General features: G+C 42.1%; 1 protein-coding gene across 6 annotated transcripts in view; it reads right to left on the bottom strand.

The window, feature by feature from the left end:
• The window catches only part of src (SRC proto-oncogene, non-receptor tyrosine kinase), a 116,001-nt gene extending 97,316 nt beyond the window's left edge, over nt 1-18,685 (bottom strand). For 2 of the 6 annotated variants that reach the window (XM_062978867.1, XM_062978871.1), the window contains exon 1: nt 18,083-18,685. The gene's annotated coding sequence lies outside the window, so the exon portion shown is untranslated. Of the gene's footprint in view, nt 1-18,078 lie in introns of all 6 variants that reach the window. The other 4 variants (XM_008117599.3, XM_003225288.4, XM_062978869.1 and 1 more) reach the window with 3 other exon arrangements.
• Nucleotides 18,686-20,718: the final 2,033 nt, after the last annotated feature.

The following is a 20,718-nucleotide window of genomic DNA, read 5'->3' as shown; positions in this document are numbered from 1 at the left end:
TAAAGCAGTAGGTGGTCCATGGACTAGTGCCAGTTGCTAAAACGTTGGCTGCTGGTCCCTGGACAGTTTCCAAGAAAGAAGGAAACATTGTAGCCAGTGGGCAAACTATGGTAGAGATCTCTGGCACACTGGAAAAAAATACCATATTTCTTAAATACTAAAATAACAGATTTTAAAAAGCATGCTAATTTAAGTATCACCACCACTAAAAAAAGATTTGATTCTAAGGAAAAATAAATATATATCTTTTAGAATTTCTTCTGCATACACAATAATTTTTAGTTTCAATGAGACTTCGTAGTGCAATCTTTTAGACAATGTTTTGATGTGCAATAAAGGGGTAGGAGACTGAAATAACTCAACTTTTTGCACAGGTAGTTTCAAATAGTCTTGTGCATTTGTATGGAATCGCTATCCATTGTGTTTTGTTTCATTCATTTCGCCCCGTTTTCATTTTTGTTTGCCACTTCCGAAAATGGAGCACCTATCCGAATGGGAGTTTCGTCCTGCGTCCGGAAGAACAAAAATTTTCGGACCATTAGCAGCAATGGGAAGGCTTCCAAAGCTCGCTGTCCCCTCAGTTTTAGGGCTAGAGGGGTAAAAGAGTCTGGGAGTCCTCTTGGATCCTTCATTGACGATGGAGGCCCAGGTCTCTGCCATTACCAAAACCGCCTTTTTTCATCTTCGGCAGGCTAGACGGCTAGCCCCCTATCTGTCTAGGGACAACCTGGCTATGGTGATCCAGGCTACAGTCATCTCGAGACTGGATTACTGTAACACCCTTTACATTGGCCTTCCTGTGTCGGTGATCCGGAAGCTCAAATTGGTGCAAAATGCAGCTGCCCGGCTCCTTGCCGGAGTCCCAATAAGATGCCACATAACACCAATCTTACGGCAGCTGCACTGGTTACCAATTGAGCACCGGATCACTTTCAAGGTGATGGTGCTTACCTTCAAGGCCTTACATGGTCTAGGGCCGATGTACCTGAGGGACCGCCTCACCCCCTACAAACCTCAGAGATCCCTCCGTTCTGAGGACCAAGACCTACTGGAAGTCCCCAGTTTTAAGACTTTGCATCTAACTGCAACTAGACGCAGAGCCTTTTCAGTAGTGGCACCATCTCTCTGGAACACCTTGCCACCTGAAGTTCGTGCCTTGCGGGACTTGTTGGCCTTACGCAGGGCATGTAAGACACACCTGTTTCGACAGGCTTTTGAGTTCTGTTGTTGATGTTTTAAAAGGTGCTTTTAGGATGTTTTTAAGATGTTTTTAAGATGTTCTTTAAATTGTTGATTTTAGCCGGTTCTTGTAAGCCGCTCCGAGCCCTAGGGGAGTGGCGGCATATAAGTTTGAAAAATAAATAAATAAATAAATAAAATAGCCATACATGGAGGGCATATCAACCTCTTCAGCCCACCAACTTTTAAAACATTTTCTAAACTGAGAAGGTAAAAGCCCAGCAATTTCTTTCCTTTGAAAATTTTGAAAAATATTTGTTTTTTAAAAACCCAATACCAACCATGGGGAGAAAAAAGAAGGGGTTTAAACAAAGAATTAAGAATAAAAGATTTAAGGATTTTAAAATATTACAGTACAGCAAATAGAAGCTACAGAGATACCCTTCTTTCCCCCACCCCGTGTTCAGAGTGTTCCACAAAAGCAATGCTTTGGATCAAAAAGTATTATTTATTTGCTATATTTCTACCCTGCTCTTCTTACCCTGAAGGGGACTCAGAGCGGCTTACAGTTTGGTCACTTCAGTGCCACATTGCAAATACTACTACTTAGTACTATAGTAGTAGACAGCTCCCATCCATCAGTCATAGAGATATATTATATAGGATAGGTCAAAGCCTCTTGCAGGTTGTCTGGCACTAATTTAATTCTTTCTTAAATTAACTGGAGGAGTTTTGTTTCAAATTACGATGCTGGAGATGGAAATTACCATATATATTCATGTATAAGCCAACCTCATGTGCAAGTTGAGAGCAAATTTGGGAGCCAAAATTATGAATTTTAATATGACCTGTAGATAAGTCAAGAGTTATTTTGCAGAAAGAGGAAAGTATCAGTGCCAACTCATGGAGCCATCAGCACCATTTCCCCACCCAGAGAGAGTAGTGGGGATTGGCACCTAATTCAGGTTCTCTTGGGGTGGAATAAGCTTTCTCCTTTCACAACTCTACTCAGAGAAGGGAATGACTCCGATTTTGATAAGTTAAGGTACAGTACTGACACTAACTCATGGATAAGTCGACCTAGGTTTTTGTGATTGATTTTTTTGACTAACATTTCTAGACTTATACATGATGAGTATATAAAATAATAATCTAGCTTCAGCATCACAATGGGCATAGAAAGCATGCTACATCAATCTGAAGGATCTCACAATCCACCCACACACCAGATAAGTGAATGTAGAACAGAGCTTTAGGTGAGAAGGGCGGGATATAAATGTAATAAATAAATCATTCTTTCCCTTCACATTCTTCCTTCCAGCATCATACCAAAAGCAACCCAGATTGCACTGATTGAAGTTTATATCTCTTTCCTTTAGGCTCTGGAAACCTTATGGATATCCTCATGCTGTGTTCTCACAGAAGAATTGAAACTTTAAAACTGTAGCAGTCTCATTTAGGATTCAATCACCTTGGCAGGGAGATAAACCACCAGATGGAATGTCAGCATCATAATTACAAGCCAAAAGCAAACATTTCAGTGTTCATGAATAGCAAGCTTAATTGTTTTAAAACCGCCTATACCAGTAGGCAGAGGTTGGGTATGGGACTGCCAAGAGCATCATGGGAAAGCACATGCCAAGCATGTCCCCACCTTATTCCTGGTGTACCTGTTCAGGAACAGTATCTGATATGGTTTGGATTATACCTCAGTGAAGCAATGGCATATCTGAACCTTGCCAAAGAACTTCATACAACAGGTTTAATATAATTTGCTGACAAGGCTGTATTTTAACACTTGCTTTCAGAGCTTGGAAAATTTCCTTTTCTGAAACACCATAACTGCAAAGGAGCAACAGCCCAAAATATAGCTAGCTCAGGCTGATTAAGAATGTTAGTTGGCCCAGGACAACAATGAGACTGCTACAGAAAAGTGTTTCAAAGTCAGAAGGACAGAAATTTTAGATCTTTAACATGCTATGAGCGTTTCTCATGGTAGATCATTGTACGAAACATCCCACTCTATATTATGGAATTCTCTGCACATTTCTGGTAGTAGTAAAATTATGGGAATCAGTCAAGAGACACAACTTTTGTATCATTGCATTAGAGAAAAGGATCTCTAACTGCAGTCTTTGAACTACTGCTACTTCGAGAAACTTAATTCAGAAGATGAGCAATATTGACTTTCTGGTCAGGTTAAAGCTGGTTTAGCCAAGGGCCCATGATTTCATTAATACTATGTTGGGCTGACCTACAATTTCACACATATAAACATCAATTTGCCAATTAAAGAATCTCTTTTAACTGACTTGGCTTTCCCAAGATGCCAGTAGTGATTAATACATGTTATTAAAATAAGAATTATTATAATCTGAGTAATAAAACCTTACTGGTTTGTAATGAAAAAGACAATCTTAAAAAAATAGAGTTTGAAAACCACTGTCTTAGGAGAACAGACGTGAAGGAAGAATTGGGTTACCTGAAAAAAAAAGACAGTTATTTCTCAAAACATTAGAAAGTTACTTGTAGGAATTCTTCAGAGCCTAGAAACATTATTTATGGATGATAGCTCCCAGAGCTCCCTAGCTAGTGGCCACGCTGCCTTAGAAAGTCTACTTTTTCTCCAAGTTTTAAAATAGGTGTATCTTAATCTCAAACACTATTCTAAATCAAGTTCTGCCCCTCTGAGAAACATACTACAATTGAAGCGTTTACAACTGGGAAACCAAGTCACTTCTAATATCAGCCAGTGAAACCTATTGTTCAACTATCCACCTTAGTCAGTAATCTCACATAAGACTATAGTACATGGCCAGTTTCAATTTCAGAAAACCTTCCAGTCCCACAAAATGTTTGACAGTCAGCCTGTCTGGACATATCATCATCGTCATCATTATACCTTGCCTTTCTCCCCATGGGGACTCAAGGCAGCTAACGCTCCTGACTAAACAAGTTTAAAAGGTGCAGTAAAAAAGTAAAAAAAACAACAATTAAATGACAGTGTGGTAAAAACAGAATTAAATTACAGTAAATACATTAAAATGGCCTTTGAAACTCATATTCCCCCCATATATGCACTGGTAATTTGGGGCATAGTGATTCTCAAGAAAGACGCAAATACTACATTCCCTTCCAGTTTATAATGGTTTCTTAATCACTTTACTCAGGAAATTATTGCTCCTTATTTATTAATTACACTTCCACAATGACTTTCTTTCAATGAGCTCAAAATGCACACATGCTACACAGACACACAGTCTGTACAGTTGCTCTGTGAGGAAAGTAAAGGCGAGACACCTATCGAAGTCTGGCAATTATCCGAATTTCGTGGGTCTATGGAAACTTGAACCTTTTATCTTCCAAGTTCCAGGTCATTATCTTAAACACTACCCCAGTCACAGTAGCTACTTATTATAGGTAAGCAGGCAAATAGTGATTTCAGTCCACCCTACCAACAGTTATACATTTGGAGTGTCACATAGCACTTCCCAAATTCCATTTTTTGAAACAGTTTCCAACCAAAGAAGTACAAAGGCTCACTTCATCCTATTATAACTCTTCCTATTACTAAAGGGAGTGATAGGGAGTGTGTAATAAATATCCTGAGGAAGTAGGCATCAAGAGACAGAATTAGATCTCAAAGGTTCCTGATTCCTTGTCTTATGCTTTGATCACACACTTCAAACCCCATTTGTTTTCATATCACTTTGATCAGTTTGCAGTTCCTCTGGAAGCACACAGTCCATTCTGCAGTGGCTCACAAGTGCACCAGCGAGACTCTGAAGGACAACGGTGCTCTGAAGTAAACTGAGGTTGCCAAAGAAAAGACAAAGTTTAAGGACCCATGGTGTAGTGGTTTGAGTGTTGTGGACAATTCTGGAAAGCAGGGTTCAAATCTCTGCTCAGCCACAGAAACTGGAAGACCTTGGGAGAGCCTCAGAGGAAGACAATGGCAAAGCCACTCTGAACAAATATTGCCAGGATAACCCTATTACTGGTTCACCTTAAGGTTGCCTTAGACTGGAAACAACCAGAAAGCCCACTACCACCACCACAACTGGCTTGCTTGGGTGGTAGAGTCTTAATGATATAACACTGAATACATTAAATTTATTTAGAAGATGGGTCTGATTTACAACACCCATCCTTTGAAACAAAGGAAAGCAACAACTATAATGCAACTGTCCTTAGGGCATCACCACTAGCCAGCACTTACACACTGAAGTTGCTCCTAACATGAAAAAGCACTCACAGGTTTCAAGTACCAAGATTATTTATTAGATGGGACTACAACATAATCTGCCAATGTGTACTGGGGTAGCGTGATCCCTAATGTCAGTTAAAACCCAATTGTTTTACAAAAGGTTAAAACTATTAAAATTGGTTTATCAATACAGATACGGAAGATACCTGTGTTGAGGAACAATTCATTATGGTCCTTTCTTCCTATGGGAACTATTACAGATTTGTTTTTAGTGCCTACACTCAAAATGTATCACTATACAGTGCACAAAGTGCAAGGATCTGGATTCTTACGTGGTATCCAACGTGAGACAACCAGCTGCCCCAAAAAATGCATTATGAAGATCTTTGTGACATTAACAGGTTTCAGAGCAAATCACATTCACACAGGGACACAGCTGTACCACCTAAAATAAGGAGAATCTTGAACCATCCCAGTTAGGTGATTTAGCCCTAAAAGTACAAAAAGAAACAAAGCTTGGCAGTGCACTTAAAGAGGTGGAGAAAGCCAAGGCAAACTGAAATAATCATGTTCCCTCCACTGAAACCTTAGTTTCAGCCACTTACAGTAACATTGACTTCTTAGGCTGCAATGAAGTGTTGTGTGGACATCCTAATATATGAGTAGTGTTTCAGTTCTGCTCTTTGACTTTACAAAATACTTCAGGAAATTCCAGACCTCCATTACTATAAATAGATGGTCCTGTTTTCACGGGATTATTAAATAATCCAGACCCATCTTAGTCTTATAACCACAACCACTTTATTCCAGAGCATTATAGTGTTATAGAACAGACCACCCAACACAATTCACAGAATTGTTTCAGATCCAGAGTTTCAGTGAGCACGTTTATTATTCTTTGTTTATAAATTCCAAAATCTGCTACTGGAAAATGTCTTGATTGCAAACAACTAACATGTCTTAAAACAATGATCAAGCACTTCATTTTTTTTAATTATTCCTAGTCACAACATTGCATAACTGTGGATTTCAATTTTTATCCCTTATGAATCACAGTTTATTTTTGTTACTTTGATTTTTCTTTTCAGTATATTAACTTCTTGCTTGCTTCCTTATCTCATAAGTCAGTCTTTTGAAAAGTGTTTCCATATTAAGAGCTCCTAGTTCTATCCTTGATAGATTTTCTGTAAACAGCAAAAAGCTAGAAGAGGTCGGTACACCTGGAAAAATTACAAATGGGAGATACCAGTGGCCTCATTTATGCCAGTTTATCAGAGGTCAGACATCATAATCTTCACTTTGTAGCCCTTTTGTGTTTCCCTGTTGTTTTTAAAAAATCTTTTAATTACTGTACCATATGAAATCTGTTCAGGAAAAAAAGTAGAATAGCTGTACAATCCGAGGTAATTATAGGCAATAAAATGTCTTTGAAAGGAGGCACCCTAAACTGATTGGACCCCATGTAACAGCTCATAAAAGAATCCACAGAATAGCATGAGAAAAGGCAAACAGACATCCAAGGATCCTTTAAAGAAAATCATGGATTTTGAATTGGTGGCCTATGATGACAAAACACCATTTATACCATCATAAATAATAATTTTTTGGTTTTGTGCAAGAATGTATTGTATCTACCACCTTGCTGTATAAAACCTTTGCACTGGGTACAACAGGGTTAGATTTTTAGAATGGAAACTTCCTGAGCATTAATAAGATCTGGAGAATGTCACATCCTATTTAAGCTTCAATTTCAAAGCACTACAATAAGTCATCTCAGGGAAAGTTTATAAACCCAACAATATTAAATGCAAGACAACAGATTTTGCATGTTATGAAAAGGCAGCAAACTGATAATTACATTATTGTTGTACTTTTACATCTCCCAATGGACTTTTGGGGATGTTTTTCCTCCATGTGCCAAAATAACCTGGCTGAGAGAAGCCTCCCGCAAGGATGATAAAACATCAAAACATCTGGGTGTCTCTTGGGCAACGTCCTTGCAGACGGCCAATTCTCTCACACCAGAAGCGACTTGCAGTTTCTCAAGTTGCTCCTGACACCAAAAAAAACCCTGGCTGGTATGGATGTAACACACCTTGATTAAAAGGTGGATACAGGAAAGGTGTCATTAGTTAATCTACACTGGGCAGCAAGATGTCTTGAATTGTTTCTGTAGAAGAATTCAAACTTATATTCCCTCCTGAATTCAGGTGTGGTTGATTACAGGAAAAATCTCACCACCACCATTCTTCATTTCAGCAAGCAGATCCAGCAGTCTTTGGTTTGTAACTTTGAAATAGCTATACACACCAAAACAATGACAGATTATATTCAAGCCACTGGGGATAGAAGCAGTAAGAAAGAATAGAAGGAGGAAGAAAGGAGGTGGCTTTGGAAAGAGCTTGTTTGGACTTTTAATACTGACTCAAGTGATAAATCATCAGAAAGCTTCCCAGCAAAGCTGTGTGAAAGGCCAAAAGCACTGAGGAAGTGAGGTTGGCAGGGAATGTGTTCCAAGAGGCAACAACACAACTAGACACTGAACTGCTAAGCACAGGAAACAATAGATCTTCAGATAGCCTTTAAAATTTCCTCAATTAATGCCTAAGGAAAACTGTTTAGGCATCAGAAGTGAAGACAGAGAATTTTGTTGTGTATCAAAGAAAAAACAGGAATATGTTGACTATATTCACTTCAGCCTATGAGCTCCCCTAAAAAGACAGCCTTTGCGTCATAAAAGTAGTAAGTACCTGAGCATTTTAAATCAAGCTACATTTCATGAATGATGACATTTGATCTAATCTTCTCAAGTATTACCAAATTGGAGAAATTCTCAAGAACAAGCCCCATTGAAATGAATGGGAGCCGCATGAAATTTATTCCTACAGATTATGGCAAAGGATAGTGTCAGAACCATTACCGTCTCTCAACCCTGCCTTGAAGGCATTTGATTGCCTATATGACCAACCAAAAATCACAGCAATTTCAGATGCTTTCTAGTATGTTTCCAGTACTATTAAAGGAGTATAAAACCGAATGAGAAGCAAGAGATGTGATAACAGGCTGTCTTCAGGTCAAATGAGAATGCCTTGGCTTGATCTCTGAGGCCCCTTCTGCGCAGCTGAATAAATCCCACATTTTCTGCTTTGAACTAGAATATATGGCAGTGTAGACTCAGATAAGCCAGTTCAAAGCAGATATTTTCGGCCCTGATATTCTGGGTTATATGGCTGTGTGGAAGGACTCTTAGTTGGGACAATGCAGAGATCCTTCAACACAGCCAGATGTTTAGAGTGAATTCAGCAATGGTAGAAATACCAAAAGAGAAATGAAAAGGGAGGTTCCTTCAAGGTGGAAGGTATTGATGAGAAATGTAGATGTTTATCATTGCTGTTTTGCATCAATTTCTTCTATATTCTCAAGATGCATCCTCAATACAGTTGCATCCATTCAGAGGCGAATAGATCAATAGGTGTGGCATAGAGAGAGAGATCTTTCTATCAAATAAGATAATAGGAGGAACAATCAGAATTAGGACATGTGATTAATTGTTTTGAATGGCACTTCCAGGCAACTGGATACAGGGGAAATCCAGAGCTCATCTACAGAATAATGCAATAATTCGTTCAACTCCCATTGTTTCCAAATCAGAAGAATATTTCATTGGATTTTCAATACTGAATATTGAATTTATTGTATAAAGTCTTGTAAGGCCATAAAGATTAAAACATTATAGTCGTTCATTGTATTGCTGATTAAAACAGCTGTCCCTCTTGAACACTGAACAAATAGTTTTTAGCATATCACAGTATCCAGAATTGTAACTTAACATGATCTGAATGAGAACTGTTTTGAGTAAGCCAAATTTTAGGGAAAACAGGATGTGCAACTGATTTACACTTTCTGTTCCCTATGCTTCCCCATCATGACTGCAGGAAAATTTTCACATATAATTCGGCAGTGGAACACAGGAGCCCCCGTATCGGAGCTTTGAGAAGTTACTGTTTTACACCACAGCTTTCAGAATCCTCTAGTCAATATTGTCATTATCTGTGCTGGTTAGAGGATTCTGGGATTTATAACATTTCCAAGCTCTGCTCTTGGTGTGCAGAGAGTTTGTTTACCTTTGGGTAAATATGAGAGCTTCCATTTGGCTGTAATGGAGAAGCATAAAGAAGGAAATATGTTGATGGTGAAATGCAGTTCATCCAACTAGCTCACAATTTTCTTGTCGTTTTTACGGGTCAGAAGGTGCAGATAAGATTGAGATTATCCAAGAATAGGCTACACACTGATGACTGAATTCTTGAAAAAAGAAAATGTTAATCATTTTCCAGATACAGCTGGTAAGCCAGTTATATGTCAGATATCTATCATGCCCTCACTTCCCCCATCAAAAAGAGGAAGAGCTGGTCTCCATATCAGGGGTGGGGAATCTTTGGTTTGCCAGATATTTCAGTCTAAATGCATATCAACCCCGCCACACATGACAGTGGGAAGGTACTATGTGAGTCAAGCTCTGGTACATCTAGGGCCCTTCCAGACAGGCCCTATTATCCCAGGATTTGATCTCAGGTTTTCTGTTTATCCCAGATTATCTGGCAGCACAGATTCATATAATCCAGTTTAAAGCAGAAAACCTGGGATCAGATCCTGGAATAAAGGGCCTGTCTAGAAGGGCCCCTAGAGCAATGGATCTCAACCTGGAGTCCCTAGATGTTTTTGGCCTTCAACTCCCAGAAATTCTAACAACTAGTAAACTGGCTGGGGTTTCTGGGAGTTGTAGGCCAAAAACATCTGGGGACCCGAGGTTGAGAACCACTTCCCTAGAGGGACAAAGCTTCTCTATCCTTGCTCTATGCAAACAGGGGAGGGGGGTATATAGTGCATTCAAGTTATAGCAATAATTTAGGTTTGGATTTGTGAAACAATCAGGGCCAGCTAACACCTCCCAGCAAAGGATTCCTCCAGGCAGGAATCAGCCAGGTTTTGAAGCTGGCAAGGCTTTTCAATGCTAATCAAGGTGATTAATTGCAACATTCACACTTGCCTTCAACAGACAAGAGTTCTAACTTTCACCGTGGACCTGCCAGAGACAAATAAACTTTACTTGCTTTGTTTCCAACAAACCTCATAACCTCTGAGGATACCTGCCACAGATGTGGGTGAAACGTCAGGCGAGAATGCTTCTGGAACATGGCCATACAGCCTGGAAAGCTCACAGCAACCTAGGTTGGATTATCTGTCAAGCCAAGTAGCTTTCCTTTAATTCAGTTGTATTCCTGGAGGGTTAGCACCTTGAATGTGTAGATTAACCTCCAGAAGTTTTGAAAAGAAAGCATGATTCAGCTAAGTGAAAACCTCGACTGCAGCACTGTTTTAATTCAGCAAATCTACTCTTGTTTTCAGACACAATTCCAACTGGCAATTATTAAGCACTTCATTAAAGAGAGGATACAGTACAATCCCCCTTCCTGTGGATAACTAAAACTGTGGATAATAAGAAAACCCATATTTTGACTATTCTTGGGCTGGAAGCATGCCACAGAATCACACTGGAAGATCTCGAAAATCCAACAAATAAGTTTGTGGGGGTGAATGGAAGCGAATTTTTCTGGTGTGTAAGTGAAACTATGAAATTCAAATATGTGTATAAGGAGGTCATACTGTACAAGTAATGAAATTCAGGACTGTCACTGTTGGACACTGTCTCAGGTGCTGATCTAAGCAATCTTTGATGACTACAAGTGATCAAAATTAGGACTTTCCTTAACAATTTACTTATACTGATATTTCATCTGTGCTCTAATAAAGGAAAGGCAGCATATTTGACTCTCTTCTTTCTCTCAGTCACCCTCCTCCCCCTCTTGTCTTCACAACAGGCATGCAAGATAGATCAAAGTATTAAAAAAATAGCAAGGGAGTTATTGAAGGTCACTCAGTGATTTTCACTGCACAGAAAGGAGGAGGAATTAGCTCTCCCAATTCTCAGTATAACCCCCACGCCATAACTATGTGTTTGACAACTGGTACTTTGATTCAAAGTGCTGGACTCCATATGTACTGAGAATCCAACCATGGGGAATAAGACTATAAGTAGCTACTAGCCAGCAGATCTCTGAATGCCTGGGAATCACAGCAGGAAATGTCTGCTGTCTTCGTATCCTGCTTGTGGTCTTTAGAGTAGCCACTGAAGACAAATAGGATGCTGGGCTGGAGATAAGTGTTTTGGTCTAGAAGAGCCCTTGTAATATTAATCCCTATTGTTCTGGCATGTTTAGAATGACTATACAATTTAATGTTTTTCTTTGCAAAGCAAAATCCCTTAGAAACACAGTTGAACAACACAGTGTTCTGTCAAGAGAATGACATTTCCCCCCTTACCCTAGAGCAGTAGTTCTCAACCTGTGGGTCCCCAGATGTTTAGTCCTTCAACTCCCATAAATCCTAACAGCTGGTAAACTGGATGGCATTTACGGGAGTTGTAGGACAAAATACCTAGGGACCCACAAGTTGAGAACCACTGCCCTAGAGGAAACCGTGAAACAGCTAGCTGAGTTTAAAGGCTGAAGGAACACTAGCCACTCCCTGATTAGTTACAACTGGGAAGGATGCTTCATTGTGAGTCATTTTCAGTGCCTTTCAAATATGCTGGAGAAAATGACTGACATTGCTACAGAATCACTCATCTCATGAAAGCAGGGATGGGGAGTATGTAGACCTACATATATTGAAGGAATGCCGTCTCCATCACTCCCCACCTCCAGCTATGATAATAAGACTGAGGGGTGTTTTGTGCAGCAATCCCTGGAAGGAACCATCCCAAGCATAATGGAATTGTTTCGGCCTATATTTTTTATCATTCAAAAACAATAAATTCATTTATGCATATTCATGGGCAACCAGATATGACTTCCAGGTTCAGAACAGCTCTTACAGGTTGGACATGACCTTTCAGCCAACTCCTCAGTTGTTGCTATGGATTCTGTGGGGCAGGCTTCCCAAAAGCACGGCACTCGATGCTGATCTCTCTACTCTTGGAGAAGAGGAGGGTTCTCTTTGGGTTTTGATTTTTTTGGATATTCTTTCCAAAGTGCATATCGTAGCACTGTTAAATCTGTAAGCCCATTGCCAGTGTACCGATTCTAGCAAATGCTCAGACTTGCTAAAATTCTGGAGACAACCTGCAGTTCCCTCAAATATAACACATAGTGGTGAAACGAATTTACGTTCCAATCTCTTGAGTCATGCTACTGAGTAATAACATGATCTGACACAGTATAGCTTTACTCAGCTTTTGCTAACTTGCTCCTTCTACGAGTCTTCCTATCCCTGTACCATCACAAAAGTTTCCTGATTTCAGGGATGGCTTTTCAGGACATGGGCTTCAGGAATATGGGGCCAAATGAAGCTTTTTGGTGCCACAGACCCTTGGGAAGTCTGGTGAAATGCATGGATCCCACCTCAAAACAGTGGCTTCCCCCTCTTTTCTAGCAGCAGGTCTAATAACTAGAATTTGAGCAGCTTCAACAATATTTCAAGGTATCTGCCACTATTGTGTTGTGAAGAGGAAATATCTGTGAATTCTGTTGTGACACAGTCACAATGCAAATGCATACATTCTGTTGCATATATTCATAATTGAAGGCTTATCATATCAAGGCTTATACCTGGTTTTTGTTACTGTAAGCTAGTCTGTAAACATGGGTCTCAAATATATGGAGAGATCACTGCTGGCTGAGTTTTTTTTGGAGAAAATCATGTTGCATTATAACCAGATTTTTATGAGAATTTCAGGATATAACACCTTCCATGTCTAACTCTCCCATTGTTTCTTTCCCCGTCTTTTCTCCACTTCCCACAAAAAAATGTACGGTAGTCAAGCGGACAAGACTCAATAACTACACTTTGTGGAATGTGTCTTGGAGCACCCATAAATATTTGCAACAACCCTTCAAGATATAACCATCACCATCTCTATATATTCCAAATGCAGCTCTTAGGAGAAGTTGCAAGACCAGCTGGTATAATTGTGTGACAAAGGTGAGAGAGAGCGAAGAACTTCCTTGTCGGCAGCAAGGAAAGCCAGTTTGTATCAAAAGAAAGGCAGGTCTGACTTGAAGAGCAGAAGACCATTGTCAACACCATCATCAAAATGATCAGATCCTCCAGGTCATCTCTCCTTGAGAGTTGCCAGTGACATGATACATCTATCTACATCAGAGAGAAATATCACTAGCACAAATTGAACATTGCCTTGGGAAGCTGCTCAAGAGTTAACTAAGTGCTCACTTCAAATTCCTGTAATTTTTCAGAAAAGGAAGGCGTGCACTCACACATATACACCATTGACCTACTCCCCACTAAGGTCTTGAGCGGGATTACTACTCAATCCCCTTGGTTTTCAGTGACACAGAAATCGTCTCTGTATGTGCATGGCAAGGAAGAGGATTATATTATATTATAATACCTCCTCAGGCTTGAAAACACAAAGCATCTCAAGTTAGAAGGCAGTGAGAGGCCCATTTGTTCCTTAATTAAAGAGCTTTCCCCAATTTTCCAGGAGATTAAATCCATATCATCACCATTTAAGGCATGATCAGGTTAAGAGGGAGATATATTTGGGGGGGGGGGGGGCATTGAAGTAGGCGTGCTTTAAGGCGATGATACAACATAAACCCATAGGCGACACTCCTCTCTGAAAAACGAGGCTTCTACATCCAGAGCAGAACAACAATAACAACAATGGGGGGGGGGGGGATTGGGGGTTTGGGTTGGAAAAGCCCTCGAAATGGGTCGTATTATTAATATTTCATCTCTTGGCCTAGATAACAGCTCCTGGGTTGCCCTCCCCCCTCCCTCCTGCCCTGGTTTCTTTTCCTCCAAATGATTTGATTCTCTGTGTAAGCGGGAGGAGGGAGGGAGGGAGGGGGACACCTGGGACCAGACAGAAAGCCCCCTCCCACCCTCCCTCCTTCGCAGGGAAGCAGACGCAGAACCACAACAAAAGAAAGTCCCGCTGAAGGAGCCTCTTCCCCCTCTTTCCCGGCCTGCATCCTTTCACGCACACTGAGCACAAACAACAACAACAACACATCAGATCCTTTGGAAGCAGACTCTGCCTCCCCCCACCTTTACAAAAATAAGAAAGATGAATCCACTAAAAGGAAATTGCTGCCATTAGAATAAAAGGGGAAAATCAGAGGGAGGAGAAAAGAGATATATACATACACACATGCTGCCCACATACATACACACGCAATATCCATTCATCCATATTCCTGTGATGTCAAAGACTTTCATGGCGGAAATCACTGGGTTGCTCTGAGTTTTTCAGGCTGTATGGCCATGTTCCAGAAGCATTCTCTCCTGACATTTTGCCCACATCTATGGCAGACATCCTCTGAGGTTGTGAGTTGTATCAGAACTAGTCAAGTGGGGTTTATATATCTGTGGAAGGTCCAGGGTGGGAGAAGGAACTCTTGTCTATTGGACGCAAGTGTGAATGTTGCAGTTGGTTACTTTGATTAGCACTGAATAATCTGACAGCCTCAAAGTCTGGTTGCTTCCTGCCTGGGGGAATCCTTTGCTAGGAGGTGTTAAAGGTAAAGGTTTTCCCCTGACGTTAAGTCCAGTTGTGACCAACTCTGGGGGCTGGTGCTCATCTCCATTTCTAAGCTGAAGAGCTGGCGTTGTCCGTAGACACCTCCAAGGTCATATGGCCAGCATGACTACATGGAGCGTCGTTACCTTCCCACCGGAGTGGTACCTATTGATCTACTCACATTTGCATGTTTTCGAACTGCTAGGTTGGCAGGAGCTGGGGCTAACAGCGGGTGCTCATTCCGCTCCCGGGATTTGAACCTGGGACCTTTTGGTCCACAAGTTCAGCAGCTCAGCGCTTTAACACACTGTGCCATCAGGGGGCCCTAGGAGGTGTTAGCTGGCCCTTATTGTTGCTTGTCTGGAAAAAAAAAACCAGGGGAATTCCAGACAGGCAACAATCAGGGCCAGTTAACACCTTCCAACAAAGGATCCCCCCAGGCAGGAAGCAGTTGGGCTTTGAATTTGCAAGGCCATTAAATGCCAATCAAGGTGGCCAATTGCAACATTCAAACTTGCCTCAAACAGACAAGAGTTCTTTCTCCCTACCTGGACTTTTCAGAGATATATAAACTCTACTTGCCTAGTTTCCCACAGACCTCATAACCTCAGAGGATGCCTCCTGTAGATGTGGGCGAAATGTCAGGAGAGCATGCTTTTGGAACATGGCCATACATACAGCCTGTAAAACTCACAGCAACCAATCCATATCCCTGTTTCTTAAAGGAAGGAGAGGAGGAGAAAGAGAAAATAGGCAATTTAGACATGAAACTCAAAACGGTACCAGAGGTTTTACACACACATACACACACATGTGTGTAGTCTCTCAGTTAATTGGCACCCATGGGGATTGGTATATCCCGGACAAATGTAGTTTGTGATTACTTGACAGTTACTAGGGAAATAGGCCTACTATACCCCATACTATACCATGCCATAAACTCTGTATTGATGTGATATGAGTATTGAAATGCAGCAATTAAAAGCTGATTTTCCTGCTTCTTGCAGGGGGTTGGACTGGATGGCCCACGAGGTCTCTTCCAACTCTACGATTCTATGATTCTATGAAATGAAGATAGTTGAAGACAAACTTAAATGTGACACAGTTTTACTGTGTTGTTGAAGGCTTTCATGGCTGGAATCACTGGGTTACTGTGAGTTTTCCGGGCTGCATGGCCATGTTCCAGAAGCATTCTCTCCTGATGTTTCACCTGCATCTATGGCAGGCATCCTCAGAGGTTGTGAGGTTCGTTGGAAACTAAGCAAGTGAGGTTTATATATCTGTGGAATGTACAGGGTGGGAGAAAGGACTCTGGTCTGTTTGAGGCAGGTGTGAATGTTTCAAAATCTGGCTACTGGTATTTTAAAAAACTAAAATCAGGACAGTAAATAAAGAACAAAACTCAGAAAACAGAGGAATTCCAGACATGAATCAATCAGGGCCAGTTAACACCTCCCAAGTTAACACCTCTGATGGCCTAGGGCAGGGGTCCCCAAACTTTTTAAGCAGAGGGCCGGTCCACAATCCTTCAGACTGTTGAGGGGCCGAATGATCATTTGAAAAAAAATACGAACAAATTCCTATGCACACTGCATATTTCTTATTTGTAGTGCAAAACAACAATAACAAAGAACAATACAATATTTAAAAATGAAAACAATTTTAACCAACATAAACCTATCAGGATTTCAATGGAAAGTGTGGGCCTGCTACTGGCCAATGAGATAGTCAGGTTAATTAGGATTGTTGTTGTTGTTGTTGTGTGCCTTCAAGTCATTTCAGACTTTGGGTGAGCCTAAGCCTAAAATTAATTATTTATTTACTACCTTTATTTACTACATTTATATCCCACTCTTCTCACCCTGAAGGGGACTCAGAGCAGCTGTATGTACATACAATATATTATATTATTAAAATAGCACAATATTAGCATTATATATTACTAGATTGAACTATACCACTATACTGTAATATTATATGTAATATATAACATATAATTAATATTATTATATGGTATTATTATTAGTATTATATTGTATAGCATTATAATATTTTTTATCAAGATTATATGTATATAAAATATATTATATTATTAAAACTGATATAAAAATATTATATTATAAAACTGAGGGCAGGGGCCAGGTAAATGACCTTCGAGGGCCGCATCCGGCCCCCGGGCCTTAGTTTGGGGACCCCTGGCCTAGGGGATAAAAGCCTCGTGACTTGAAGGTTGGGTTGCTGACCTGAAAGCTGCCAGGTTCGAATCCCACCCGGGGAGAGTGAGGATGAGCTCCCTCTATCAGCTCCAGCTCCATGCGGGGACATGAGAGAAGCCTCCCACAAGGATGGTAAAATATCAAAAACATCCGGGGGTCCTCTGGGCAACGTCCTTGCAGACAGCCAATTCTCTCACTCCAGAAGCAACTCCGGTTGCTCCTGACACGAAAAAAAAAACACCTCCCAACAAAGGATTCCCCAGGTAGGAAGCAGCCAGAGCATGAAGCTGAAAGGCTGTTCAATGCTAACCAAGCTGGCCAATTGCCACATTCACACCTGCCTCAAACAGATAATAAAAAAGCAACCAGAGTGATTGATAACTGGCAAATATTGCAACGAATGTTGCAACTGGCCAGCTTGGTTTGCACTGAATCGCCTTTCAGCTTCAAGGCCTGGCTGCTTCCTGACTGGGGGAATCCTTTGTTGGGAGGTGTTAGCTGGCCCTGTGTCGGTTGCGGCTGAAGGGGAAAAGGAAAGGGCCTGAGGCTGTGAGGAATGGTGGGAGTTGAAGTCCAAAACATCTGGCGGGAAGGCCCAAGTTTGCCCATGCCTGGTATGCATACTCTCCGGGTTTCCAGACACAAGGCACCCCTACCTCGAATGCAGAGAAATCCATGCGCTCCCTTTCCCTTTCTCTCTTCCTCCTCCAAGAAACACAGACTAACAAAGCCCGCTTGGAGAACTGCAGCTGGGAAGCTCCCAGTCCGCCTCTCATCCAGCCAAGAAGGGAGAAACCTCCAATATCGCAGTCTCCTTCCAACCTTCTTTCCTTGCAAACAGGAGAGACGCCTCCACCGGCTGAGCGGCTTACCTACCTTCTTTCCTTCCTTCCTTCCTCCCGCCGGCTTTTCGGTCTCAGCTGATAGACAGACAGCCGTCTGGCTTCCTTCCTTGGTATGTTCTGCCTCTTCCCAAACCCAAGGAAGGGGGGTTAGGCTCAGCGTGAAGAAAACAGAGGCGAGCAAGGAGAGGGAGAGGAGCGCGCCCAAGCGAAGGAGAGCCGCGGATTCATTCAGGAGAGATTTGTTCGGACGGGAGGCGCGCCTGGTTCTTCCTTCCTTGCTTCCCTGCTTTCTCTTTCTTCTTCAGCCTCCAAAGGGAGAGGAGAAGGCAAGCAAGCAGGACAGCTCTTTCTCGCCTTCCTGCTCCAGCCACTCGCCTCCGCTCTCTTCGCCTCCTCTGCTTTATTTCCTTTTCCCAGCGGTTTTTCCTCCCCTGCTTTTTCCCCCCTTAAAAATATGGCAGCAGAACCGGAAGCAGCTTTTAAGGAGGGGGGGGGGGGAAGGAAGGGGGGTGGGAAAGCTGCCGCCTCCTTGGCGTGAATTTTGGGGGAAATGAGGAAGGAAGGAAAGAGGCGTCAAGGCGCCGCGCGACTCCCTGCTGCCCGGGCAAAAAAGCGGAGCGAGAGGGAGGGAAGAGGAGGAGGAGGAGGTTTGGAGGGGGTATGACGTCGTGGTGAGTCAAGGCGTGACGTCTACTAGGCCCTCGCTGACGTCGGGCGTGGGGTTTGGCTGGAGGAGGGGGCCTTGGGGAGGTTGGTTTTCAAGGGAGGGGATGGAGCGTGGTCCTCGAAGGTTTCACACAGGACCAAAGCCAGAAAAAAAAATAAGGGGTGGGGGGTGGAGTCGGGTTGAAACTTTTTTTTAGCGAATCATGAAAAGTCGTTCCATAACGCAAAATAATTTCGAAACCATGCTCCATCGATAAACTTCAGTGGACACTCAAGACAGATAAACTTCAGTGGACACTCATGGGATTTGGTTAACCAGTTAAAATTCATGAGTAAACCCGTTTTAAAAAAAACCTCAAATATTTGGGGGAGGTTGAACCCCTGGTGGCACAGTGCGTTAAAGCGCTGAGCTGCTGAACTTGCGGACCAAAAGGTGCCAGGTTCAAATCCTGGGAGCGGAATGAGCTCCTGCTGTTAGCCCCAGCTCCTGCCAGTCTAGCAGTTCGAAAACATGTAAATGTGAGTAGATCAATAAGTACCACTCCAGCGGGAAGGTAACGGCACTCCATGCAGTCATGCCGGCCACATGACCTTGGAGGTGTCTACGGACAACGCCGGCTCTTCAGCTTAGAAAAGGAGATGAGCACCAACCCCCAGAGTCGGTCACGACTGGACTTAACGTCAGGGGAAAACCTTTACCTTTTATCTGAACCCGTTACCCTCTCCCCCTTAGCTACAGCCCTGGTCACATCTTTGAGAGGGATGCATACAGTGTTGTTTGCTGTCGTGATGGTCGTTGGGCTTTTCCCCCCTCTGTCCAATTTCCCTCTTAATCATTTTGGTGGGGATTGACTGTCCAACTGGAAAGGAGATAGCAAGGTCCAGCAATTCCTCGGGGCAGTAAATAAATAACAGCATTCAGAAGACAGGGGAATTCCAGACAAGAAACAAGCAGGGCCAACAAACACCTCCTAACAAATGATTCCCCCAGGCAGGAAGCAGCCAGGCCTCGAAGTTGCAAGGCAATTGGATGCTAATCAAGCTGGCCAATTGCAACATTCGCACTTGCATCCTTTCTGATCTTCGAAGCAAAGCAGGATCAGCCCTGGTTCATACTGGGATGGAGGACTGCCAAAAAAAATCAGGTGCTGTAGGCTACCTTTCAAAGGAAGGAACAGGCGAAAACACCTCTGAATATTCCTTGCCTAAGAAAACACATCATGCAACCCAAGGCTGGAGTTAAAACTTCTGGAAGAAACATTAACAACCTTAGATATGCAGATGATACCATACTGATGGCTGAAAGTGAGGAGGAGCTGAGGAGCCTTTTCACCAAGGTGAAAGAAGGAAGTGCAAAAACTGGATTGCAGTTAAACATCAAGAAAACCAAGATTATGGCAACCAGACTGATAACTTGCAAATAGAGGGAGAAAACATGGAGGCAGTGACAGACTTTTTATTTCTAGGTTCAAAGATTACTGCAGAGGCAGACTCCAGCCAGGAAATCAGAAGACGTTTACTTCTTGGGAGGAGAGCAATGACTAGTCTTGATAAAATAGTGAAGACTAGAGACATCTTAAAGCAAGTAAAGCAATGGTATTCCCCGTAGTAACCTATGGATGTGAGAGCTGAGCCATAAGGAAGGCTGAGCGAAGGAAGATAGACACTTTTGAACTGTGGTGTTGGAGGAAAATTCTGAAAATGCCTTGGACCACAAGAAGATCAAACCCATCCGTACTCCAGGAAATAAAGCCCAGCTACTCACTGGAGGGAAGGGTATTAAAGGCAAAGATAAAATACTCTGGCCACATCATGAGAAGACAGGAAAGCATGGAGAAGATAATGATGCTGGGGAAAATGGAAGGAAAAAGGAAGAAGGGCTGACCAAGGGCAAGATGGAGGGATGGCATCCTTGAAGGGACTGGCTTGACCTTGAAGGAGTTGGGGTTGGTGACACCCGACAGGGATCTCTTGCGTGGGCTGGTCCATGAGGTCACCAAG

The sequence above is a fragment of the Anolis carolinensis genome, chromosome 4 (genome assembly GCF_035594765.1).
Source record: "Anolis carolinensis isolate JA03-04 chromosome 4, rAnoCar3.1.pri, whole genome shotgun sequence".
In the NCBI taxonomy this organism is placed as follows: domain Eukaryota; kingdom Metazoa; phylum Chordata; class Lepidosauria; order Squamata; family Dactyloidae; genus Anolis; species Anolis carolinensis.
Note: the sequence above shows the minus strand (reverse complement) of the source record. Positions and strands in the feature narration are given on the sequence as shown.